At 42.8% G+C, this 10402-nt stretch overlaps 1 non-coding gene across 1 annotated transcript; it reads left to right on the top strand.

Annotated features, from left to right (window-relative positions):
- Positions 1-518: 518 nt before the first annotated feature.
- On the top strand, positions 519-640 carry LOC114903285. Its single transcript, XR_003795677.1, has one exon. It is a non-coding gene; the product is annotated as a small nucleolar RNA SNORA26 (small nucleolar RNA).
- Positions 641-10402: the final 9762 nt, after the last annotated feature.

Here is a 10402-nt window from a genome sequence, read left to right as displayed (position 1 = left end):
GCGACCGTGCCCGTCCCGGGGCCGCGCTAGGCACACGCGCCGCGCCGAGCCGCCCCGAGGCTTCCCGGCGGCCAGGCCCGGGCGCGGTAACAAGTTTGCGCTTTGCTTCCCCAGGGCGCAGCCGCGGCTACTTTGCAGCGGGTTCTGGCCAGGCCCAGCCTGCGGCGGCAACAGCGGGTCTCGGACCGACCGTGAGCCTGGGGAGTTTGTCTCCAACGACTGCGGGTGCAGCGGTCTGAGTTGTAAACGCAGGTATGTCCCCGTCCTTGAGTGAGGTGAAATGACCCGGGCCCGAGCACGTGGCCAGTGGCGACCTGAGGGTTCCCAAGCACGTGTTTGGTGCAAAGGCCCGAATCCGGCTGTCCTTTAACAAAGGAAACGGACGTTCACAAGCAGAACAGCTGCTTCTAGTGGGTTTTCAGACTCGGTTAAAGAAACTGCTGAGGTCCACGGACACTGACGAGAGGAACGCAGGAAATCGTAGAGAACCCTGTGAAAAACCCAAATCGCCCTTTCTTGTGCCCTTTTAAGGTTGACGCAGTGCCTTAAGAGGCTAACACAGAAGGGTAAAGAAAGTCTCCATAAAACCCAGAGAAGAGATTGTAGAACTCCTCTTTGGATCCTGTCTGGAGTCACAGCTGAACCAAAAGGTTTTCATTCAGTTTTAGCACCTTAGTGATATTTGTACAGTTAATAACAAAGTGATAAACTCAACCTTAGGTTTGACAGTACCTTCAGGCCTGCTTTTTAGACTCTGGGGATACCATCCAGTGTTTTCAAATAGAGTATTTGGATCTTGTGGTCATCTCTGAAGGTGGAAAAAAAATCTAGATGATGGAACAGGTGTACAAAAGGCTTTTTCTGGATATCCTTTGAGACAAACTGAAAAGAATACCTCAAAGGTTTTTTTGTTTGTTTGTTTTTCTCTATTTGTTCAGAAAGGTAATTTTAAAACTTTTCTTTTTATAGGTTGAAGACTACAGGTACAAGCCAGTGAAGCTGGAATGCCCTGACACTGGTATTTTAACTGACACCAACTATCACTCTGCAGTTGACAACACACAAGTGCCTCCAATGAGGTCAACTATTCTCACATAACTTGTAGCAACCATGTATCTGCGCTGGCTTGGGAGTTTAGGGCAGTGGGGTAGTGCTGGTGGTTTAATTCTCACAACTCTGTGAAGTGGATACTGTAAAATTACAGATGAAGCAGTAGTTCAGGTAGTGAATTGAGATTCCATCACATATGCATAGCCCTGAACAGGGAGCCTCATATGTACCTTTTTGGCTATGTAAACTATGAAAAGTCACTTATCTCTCTTGAGATTTAGTGTCCTGGTTAAACGGTAGAAGTATTCAGATGGGGATTAGGTCAGTTTGGGGGCGGGGAGTGTTAAGGACCAGAGACTGACTGTTGAGAATATAAGCTCTTTTATAGTATATAATTACATTGAACCTAAAAGAAGTCAAAATTTGATACAAAAGGAGCATCCATCAGCATGTTAAATGCTTCTGATGAATGTAGCATAATGAGCTGTAAAAAGGAATTTAAAGGACACAATGATGCTAGATAGTTAGAATTTGAAAGTATTGGAGGTGACGGGAAAGTTTTCATATGGGAAGAAATGTGTCAGTGTAGCAAGATAATCTTAACAGCCCAGTGTGTGCTAGGAGTCATTCCTGTTGATCAGCTCTGAATGTTTACAAATACCTCATTTTCCAGAAGTCTTAAAGGTATTCACCTTGGGTTCATTTTTAATGCTTATTTCAAAATATTGTTTTAGCCTCTGTTTAAACTTCATTTCTTTTTATATTCCATATTATTCTGTAAAATCTAGCTTCCTAATATAGGAAATTTATTGAACAAATGTTAGTGTAATTGCTAGAGGGAAAACAAGATAAGGGAAATAGGAAGGGCGTGTATATGCACTGTGAGTGGAGGACATGATAATTTCAGATGGAGCTGGTCGGAGAATTGACTAACTACAGAAGACCTGAAAGAGCTGCGGGAGATAACATGGTTATATACAGTTGATCCTTGAGCAACATGGATTTGAACTTCATGGGTCCACTCATACACAGATATCTTTCAATAGTAAGTACTACAGCACTACATGGTCCATGGAGGGCCATCTATAAATTGTTCAGATTAACCCCTGCATTGTGCAAAAGTCAACTGCATATATTTGGGTGAAGAGCATTTCAGGCAGAGGAAAAGTAAGTGCAAAGGCCCTGGGGAGGGATGTGTTTAAAGGTTTGGGGGGAAAGCAAGGTGAAGATGCAGAGAAGTGACCTTACGGGAGGATCTGACAGCAGTTTGTGTGCAGGTCCAAGGTGGATGTTTTAGACCATTCTAAGATGGCAGCTTGCTTTCTGGCCTCTCAGGCCTCAGAATGCTGTAACTTAACCTAGAATGCACCCATACACTTTCCCACGTTCTATAAGCACTATCTTCCCTCCCAAGTGCTCTTGTTATGGATTTCTGTAACACCCTGTAATGGCCTTATCGTACTTGGAAGCACATTTTGTAGTTGCTTGTGAGCTTGCCTAACTGCCCCTGCCCATAAAGTCCCTCTTGGTTCCCACTATATTCCTGGGGTCTAACCAAGTGCCTGGCATACTATAGGTTCTCAGATATTTAACTTGAGCTCTAAACCCATGATGACTATAGTACAAGGAGCAGTATCATTTATAATTAAGTTTAGTACTATCGTTAATTGTGTTGGAATGAATTATAAATTGCATTCAAGTGGGTGGCTTACTTAGAAGTGGCATAAGAGCTAGATTCAGATCCCCACCCTATATGATCTTAGACCAGTTACTTCTTAACTTCAGTTTCTTTATCTGTAAGTTGATAATAATGACAGTTACTAAAAAAACCCTGGTGAGTAGTAAGCACTTAGTAGTGCTATAGGGCCATTTTGACAATACCGTATGATCACTGTAATATTGAATCAAAATGAAAATACTGATATTTGATATTTATATGGTACTAAAATGCTGGCTTTAATGTTCATAAAAAACAACAGAGCACTTACTAGGGCCAGGTACTATTCTAGGTGAACACATCCATGAACAAAGCAGATCAGTGGATGTGATTGCGACTGGTCCATTGACGGAGGCCTCCAGTGTAAAGGCTTGTGATGCTTCCTTAATTGAGTGCTGTGACTAGTTAGCAGTGTGGTGGCGGAGAGGGTATTCAGTAGGCTAAAAGCCTAGATGAGGTGACTTCAAATGCTAACTACAAAAGTCTGAAGGCTCTAGCAAAGATCCCAAGGATGACCACTGGTTTCACAAATGGCTCCACTCCACTGAGTCCTGGTGTTGGTTCTTTGCCCCTTGAGGAGTTACTTGGGCTGGGTAGTAGACAGGTGGAGACCCTGGGTCTGCCACAGATCCTCCCTCTCCCACTAACCAACTTCAGCCAGTTAGTCTTGTTCATACTTTGGTTTTCCAAATAATTTTTTTTTTTTAGTAACAAGGCTTTTGGCTAAAAAGCTTGAAGTCCACTAGACTAAACAATAGCAGGTGAAAGATGTGAGCAGTTTTATAGCCAGGGGTAAAACTTTGGAGGAAAGACAGAACACCTTTTTAGTTGCTTCGGAGTCCAGAGTTTAGAACTATAGAAACGCTAGAACTGCGCTGCCCAGCAGGACAGCTCTTAGTCACACGTGGCTATTTAAGGCAAAACTAAAATTAAAAAATCAGGCCCCCAGTTGCATTAGCCCCGTTTCAAGCCCCTAGCCCACCTGTGGCTAGGGGCTACGGTACTGGACAGCAGATACAGGACATTTCCATTGCTACAGAAAGTTTATTGGCAGTACTGTTCTAGAGGTTATATGGTGAAGACAGAAGGAAAACCTAGAGAGATGGTGTAGTAGGCTAACGGCCCCGAAGAGATCAGATTCTCGAACCTGTAAATGTTACCGTATTGGAAAGAGGGTCGCTGCAGATGTGATTAGGTTAAGGGTCTTGAGATGGGGAAACTGTCCTGGATCACCTCTGTGGGCAGGCAGGAGATTCCGTGAACAGAGGAGGAGGCCATGTGAAGAAGCAGATTTAATGTTGGCCTTGAGATTGGAGTGATGCAGCTTCTAGCTGGGGGATGCTGGCAGCCACCAGAAGCTGGAAGGTGTGAGGAACATGTTGATTCCCGGCCCCCCAGAGCCTCCTGGGGGAGCATACACTTGATTTGATCCAGTGGAGTTGATTTCTTACTTCTGGCCCACAGAATTGTGAGAGAATACATTTCTGTTGTCTCAGTAAGCCACCAAGTTTGCAGTAATCTGTTACAGCAGCCTCAGGTATCCAATACTGATGGAAAGCTTAAGAGTACATATACAGCCAGAGCTGGAACCTCACCACACCACACCACACTAGCTCCTATGCTGTGTTTTCACTAGTACCTTACTGGTGGGTAGGTGAGGGTAGATCTTAACTGTTAGTCAATTTAAAAATTTTCAGAGGTATGGCAATTAAGTTAAAATTTACTTAGATTTGAATCACAAGAGTTATCAGCATGTGGCTAAAATATGGAGGATTAGCAAATACTTCATAATAAAATACAGATTATCAAAACAAGTATAAGAAATCAATGTATGATTTATTGGAGTGTCACTTTATGTATACTTTTAATAAATTTCATTACACAGTACAAAACACCATCCAAAGTTCAAGTTGTAAAAATCTGATAACGAAACTAAAACAATAGGAAAAAATTATGTTGGTTATATAATTTTTGCCTTGTAGGCCATACAGCTTTGGCAAGCAGCGTCCCAGAGGTAACACAGACTTGTCTCATGTTTCCACAAAATGTAAAACTGAATTTCTGGGAGGTTTAAAAAAAACAGTATTAACTAATAGAACTAGTTTTCTCAGGGTCACTACCACAGGGCTATGACTTGTCATCCATACATTGGAATTTTGATGTACTGAATATCTAGGTTACAGCAGTACTGATACTGAATAATGGCAGCTTCATGCTAGAGACTGGTAAGGAAACTAGGGCAAAGACCCAAGTTTCTGAATAAGAAATTCACACTTGTTGAACTCAGTATTCTTATGGGACCATCACACTCAGTCAAATAAAACATGGAAAACCTGAAGGTCAAAACTCAGTCCTTGTTGAAAAGATTGTGTGTTGTTTACATGTTGCTATTTACAGTATTGCCTTTTGAAACTCTTCTCAACCTATGGAATCTCATTCTGATGAAAGAAGTTAGGATCAAAACTGAGCCCTATTTGTCTACCTGTCATACCAAGTTGCAGACCTGAACAGTTTATATCTGAAAATTTATTTAAAATTGGAATTTACATAACGAATAGGAGGTTTCATTAACTTTTGACCAAAATCAGGTCCTGATTGGGGGCTTGGGGGAGGGGGGGTAGAAGAGGAAAGTCATAAACTGCCCACCGTTCCTTGCAGCCTCTTCTGCTTCTTTCTTGCTAACAGACTTGAATACCTGTTTCCAACGTCTCCCACAACAAAAAAGTTTCATTATTACAAGTCTGAATATTTCTGCCTAAAAGTGGCCACTGTTTTTTGAGATGTTTCCACATAGTTACATTGATCTCTAGCTCCCTGTTTAAGGTTTAACTCCCAGCCTGCAGGTAACCCGATTATTCAAATGAACTCAACTTGAAATAAGATAGAAATGCTCCCATGTTGAGTTCCTCATTCCAAGCTAATGATTTGCTAGGTTCCTCCTAATAAACTAGCTCCATGCCATCTACTTGCACACTCTACAGGTTTCACTCTGCTTAAATCACTGTTACGTGGCTTAAACCTACAGAGCCAATGAAAAGTGTCTGAAGAAGCTCAGCTCATTTTAGTTTCTCCAAAACCAATAACTGTAGGACTGCCCTGAATATGCACCCAAGTGGCAGCTCTATTTTGGTTTGGCCTCTACAGGATCCTGACCACAACAGCAGGAGAGATCATCTTGCTAGAAAATTTCTTCAGGTGCAAGTTTTCTTTCAGAATGAGTTGGTCTAAATTTTTACCCGTTTTTTTCTTACAGTTAGTTGGTTATTTGAGCAAACCAACCCCGACCCTCTCAATTTTCATATGTCCCGTGGTGACTGGCCAGCTACTTCTTGCATCATCATGGGTATCATCTCTGCCTTCTTTGAACCTTTTATGCCAAAGACTCTTGCTCTTGACATCAGTTCACCATAAACTACATTTAACATTTCAGGTGTCTCACTTGCAGATTTACTTAACTTTACACAAAGTTTAATGTGCATTCTTTGCTCTAAATTAACGGTCACTCATTTTTATGGTTGGGAAAAAAACTGATATCTACTCACAAAGATAGCTGGCAACCTTGAAAGCACTGTTGTGGCCAGCTGAAACGTGTTATAATATCTGTGCAGCAATCACTCCTCTGATGTCAAAAGCCACACATGAAAACTTAGTCAAAATTAAAACAGAAGAGTGCAAATAATCTTTGAAATACATTACATTAACTATGTGCAGGGAGCATTTACCCCTCCCCTCCCCCCCCCAAAGAACCTAAGATAAAAATACATCCTAATGACATTATGGAAGCTGCCACCTGGCTTGGCTGTATATTTAGAATGAGCTAGTTCAAAATGATCTTTTTTCTAATTGATAGGCCAAATGCAAGATACCAAAATAGTTTACTCCCAAATATATAACAAGAGAATGGATGCTGTTGTCTCCAGTCTGCTTTCAATTTTGGTTATACACCAAGAAGCAGAGTTGCGGGATCATATGGTAACTACTTTTTTGACGAGCAAACTGTTCCATGGCAGCTACACCATTTTACATCCACCAGCAACGCACAAGGGTGCCAGTTTCTCCAGCTCCTCGCCAACATGTGTTATTTTCTACCAAGTTTCACAGTGGTACATGAAAATTCAGGTATCTACAGGTCTAAGTATTTTCGCAATCCTCGTCTGCCTTCCCCCGCCCCCCCTTCTTGGCAGTGCTTTTTCTTCAGTGAAAATACAGACTCCGGCTCAAGACTTTTAGTTAATATTAAGTATAAACTACTTTAAAATAACTTTTTGTTGTTTGCCATGCGCAAGAATTCAATACATATTGACACGCTCCTTTACTGGAGGAATCTGCATTACCTTTTTAGGAGGTGAATAGGGCTGCTTTTAAGTGTCTGCATTAGAAACGAACTTCAAAATGTAGATGTGACCTTACCCTCCCTTAACTATCTGTACAGCAGCCGAATAAGCACGAGCTATAAACAGGCTGGGACAAGAACCGACCATTTAATAAGCAAGGCAGTTCATTCCTCTAAGCATTGTATCTCACCGTACTGCGTGCACTCAAAAGTGCGTTAACCATAGAACCACAAACTCGCCCACTATTTTTAATTCAAATGTCCCTTCCAAGGTTGCAAACCGTTCAACACGGAGCGAGCGTCAGTACCCGGCAAGGCCCAATCAGGTCGCGCTTTACTACCTTGGGTTCCTCCTGCTAAGCGGCAGAAGAGCCGCGCGGACCGCGAATCTCCGCCCGGCGGAGGAGAAGGCATGGGAACTTGAGGAAAAGCCCGAACTCGGGTGGCTAAGAGACCCCACGGCCCGGGCCCCGCCTCACCGCCGCCTCGGGCACCGCGGGTCCGGGGTTCGAGACAGGCAGCTACCTGCCTGCGGCTAGTCAAACTCCCTGGCCGCGCCCACTGTCCCTCGACGCCACTCGGCCCAGGTTGGGAGTGGACGGACGCTACCAGGGGGTCCGAGGTACCGGAAGTGGGCAAACCCCTCGGCAGCGAAACCAAGTGCCCAAGGACCGGAGAAAGACCCGCACCCTCGCGAGAGTTCTGACAAGCCCCCACAAGCCGCGAGAGCCCTGGGGGACGCGGTCTGCCAATCACCAGATGGAGGCGGTCCTGGGCGCACCCAATTGGCTAAACACAGGAAAGCTCGCGTCCCGTTGGCATCTCTTCCGGCCCCAACTTCACCTCCTCAGCTTGAATCCCCGCCCCATTTAGCGGCCCCATATCTCAGCTGAGGAGGTGGGGAGCAGGAGGGGAAATGCCTACGCTTCCCCCCAGTTCCTAGTGCTGGAGCTCGGGCTACCTGAGTAGAATCCCAGCTCTTCACCCTAGAAATGGCATTTTAGGACCATTTCACGCCCAGATTCTGACATGACCTGTCTCATTTCCTAAGCTCAGCATTCTACCCTGTGTCCCCAAACTGACCCAGTCCTGGGCAGAGAGCTGATTTTACCTGTGCTTGGGAGAAAACAGGCTTCCATGGACTTTGCCAAATTAAAATATTTCTCTAAACGCTTTCCATCTCCATACCTACGTCTTGCTCTGCATAGTATGCAGTGAGAGTTAAATTGTTTTTTTTTAACAATCGCTAATCCTCCTGTAACTCAATAAATCATCAAAATAATCATCAGTGAAGTAGGTACTGTTAATATTTTTCAAGTGAAGAAACCAGAAGCACAGGGGAATTTAGTGACCTGCCCAAGTTCTGTGTTTGCTCTCCAAATAGGAACTATACTCTGTCCTCTTCATCCCTATCTCCCTTACTTTATTTCGGGACTTCATAATTGCTGTATTACTTCTACAAACAGCCCCTTAACTCCTCTCCTTGCCATCCTCTACAAAGCCAAGGATTAATCTTCCTAATGCAAATCTGATCATGTCTCTCAAGTCCTTCTGAAGTCTCTGAAATGTCAAATCCTTCTGTGGCTCCTTATTGCCACTCTCTGGCAGACAGTGCTATTTATTTAAGTATTCACACCTACAGATAAGTACACAAGCCATGTTGGGTATATACCCAGAAATGGAATTGTTGGATCATAGTTGTGCCAGGTCCAAATTTAGTAGATATTTTAAAGCAGTTTTCCAAAGTGTTGGCACTGATTTACGCTCTGATCAGCAACATCTGAGAGTTCCAGTCGTTCCACAGTCTCATTAACTCTGGGTATTTCCCATCTTTTTTCATTTTGGCCATTTTGGTGGCTGACAATTATGTCTCCTGTGATTTTAATTTGCATCTCCCTGATTAATGAATTTGAGCACCTAGTCATATGTTTACTGGTTATTTAGAAATACCTTTATGAAATTTCTGTTCAATTCTTTGCCCATTTTTCTGAGTTGTTTTTTATTTGATTTTTCCTAACATTTGATTATAAAAAATTTTCAAGTATTTAGCAAAGTTTAAGGAATTTTACAGTAAACACAAGTAAACCTACCACACAGATTCTACCATTAATATTCTATAGCACCTGCTTTATTACATTTCTATCCTTCTCTTTATCCATCTTCATATTGTTGCATTTCAAAGTTAATTGCAGATAGCAATACATGTCCTCTAAATGCTTCAGCATATATGTAATTAATTAGAATTCAGTATTTAAGGTTTGTTTTGATGTAAAACTTACATCAAATTAGTGTAATGTAAAACTTACACTAAATGCACAAATCTTCAGTGGAGATCTGCTGAGTTTTGAGCAAAGGAGTTTTTCAATGCCACCTCCCAAGTCATTCTCCATTTCCACTTTCCTGGGGGCAATGACAGTTCGGATTTATTTTTTTCCCTGCTGTAGATTAGCTTTACCCTGTTTCAGAATTTCATATAACTAGAATCATACAGTATGTGCTCTTTCACTCAGCATACTGTACTCCTCCATGTTGTTGCATGTGTCAGTAATTCATTTCTTTTTACTGCTGAGTAGTATTCCGCTGGATAAGTACACCAGTTTATCCATTATACGAGGACTTTTTTTATATGCATCCTTTATCAAGTGTATGTGTTGCAAATATCTCCTCCAATTCTGAGTTCCTTTTCATTCTTTTAAGGATGTCCTTTGAGGGGGAAAAGTTCTTAGTTGTATTTTTTTTAATTTTATTTATTTTTGGCTGCGTTGGGTCTTCGTTGCTGCACGCAGGCTTTTCTCTAGTTGCTGCGAGCGGGGGCTACTCTTCGTTGCAGTTCGCAGGCTTCTCATTGTAGTGGCTTCTCTTGTTGTGAAACATGGGCTCTAGGCGCATGGGCTTCAGTAGTTGTGGCACGTGGGCTCCGTAGTTGTGGCTCGTGGCTCTAGAGCACAGGCTCAGTAGTTGTGGCGCACGGGCTTAGTTGCTCCGTGGCATGTGGGATCTTCCCGGACCAGAGCTCGAACCCGTGTCCCCTGAATTGGCAGGTGGTTTCTTAACCCCTGTGCCACCAGGGAAGCCCCCCAAAAGTTCTTAGTTTTAATACTCCAATGTATCAACTTTTGATGGTGACTGGTTTTATTTAAGAAATCTCTGCCTACTCCAGGTTATGAATATTCCTTCTCTGTTTTCCTCCAAAAGCTTTAGTTTGCCCATTTAGAATTGTAATCCATTTTGAACTGATTGTTGTGAGTGATGGGATATAAAACTGGGTCCACACATCTTTTTTTCTATGTGGCTATCCAATG

The sequence above is a fragment of the Monodon monoceros genome, unplaced genomic scaffold (assembly GCF_005190385.1).
Source record: "Monodon monoceros isolate NGI ecotype Baffin Bay Population unplaced genomic scaffold, NGI_Narwhal_1 Super_Scaffold_20, whole genome shotgun sequence".
Lineage (NCBI taxonomy): Eukaryota > Metazoa > Chordata > Mammalia > Artiodactyla > Monodontidae > Monodon > Monodon monoceros.
Note: the sequence above shows the minus strand (reverse complement) of the source record. Positions and strands in the feature narration are given on the sequence as shown.